Below are 865 nucleotides of genomic sequence, written 5' to 3' on the forward strand. Positions count from 1 at the left end.
CTTTTTAAAATAAAAACTTTAAATGTGAAAGCTTTTACTTTAAGCTAAACCACTTTATTGTATGTAATAAAAAATAATATATAAATCTTCATAATTTTGAAATAAACCCACACTTGGAAGAAATAACATTTTCTTGATCAAGTTTGTGATTTTTGTTTTCAAGGTTCTGTTTTAAGTGGGTGGTCTGCTGATCCAGTTGAATAAAATGGGGTTTGGACACTTGTGCAATCTTTGTGCAGTAAAACGGGTAAGGTGGGGTCTCTATCCTGGTAACTGCCCTGAGTGCAGACTGGTGAGGGTGAGAAGACCGGGTGACTGTGACAGCATTTGTTCAGTGTGCTGTGCAGGGTGGGCAGAAAACAGGCGGCGCGGACGCCGAGGAGGAGGGCAGGCCAGGCAGAGCGGCGAGGCAGGGAGGGCTGACCACCAGGAGGGAGGAGCTGGCCCACCCGGGAGGGAGCGCTGCGAGGCGGGGCTGGATCCGGGGGGGAAGTCGGGACAGGCAGACGTCACCAGCTCCACCTGTGCCCCCGGCCTGTCAACGACCGGGTGCATCCGCAGGCGAGGGCCGGCTCCTCAGGAGGGTGGCCTTCCGGGCCTTGGTGACCGAGCCGGGACAGGAGGGGCTCCCGGGAGGCGTGGGGAGGACTCCTGCGTCGAGGGATCTGCGCGGAATCAGCACGAGGCCGGGCTGCTGAGCACAGAGGACTCATCCAGTCCTGGGTGGGTCCTGTCTCCAGCCGAGGCCACGGTCGGGGCTTCGCCTTAGACACATCCACCAGGCCACGGAACCGGCGGGAAGCCCGGTGCTGCGCAGAGGACCCCTGGAAGGGGCCCGGGGCGGCTGCGGGGGGAGCCGGACGCC

Source organism: Bison bison, unplaced genomic scaffold (genome assembly GCF_000754665.1).
Source record: "Bison bison bison isolate TAMUID 2011002044 unplaced genomic scaffold, Bison_UMD1.0 scf7180017864122, whole genome shotgun sequence".
Classification (NCBI taxonomy): Eukaryota; Metazoa; Chordata; class Mammalia; order Artiodactyla; family Bovidae; genus Bison; species Bison bison.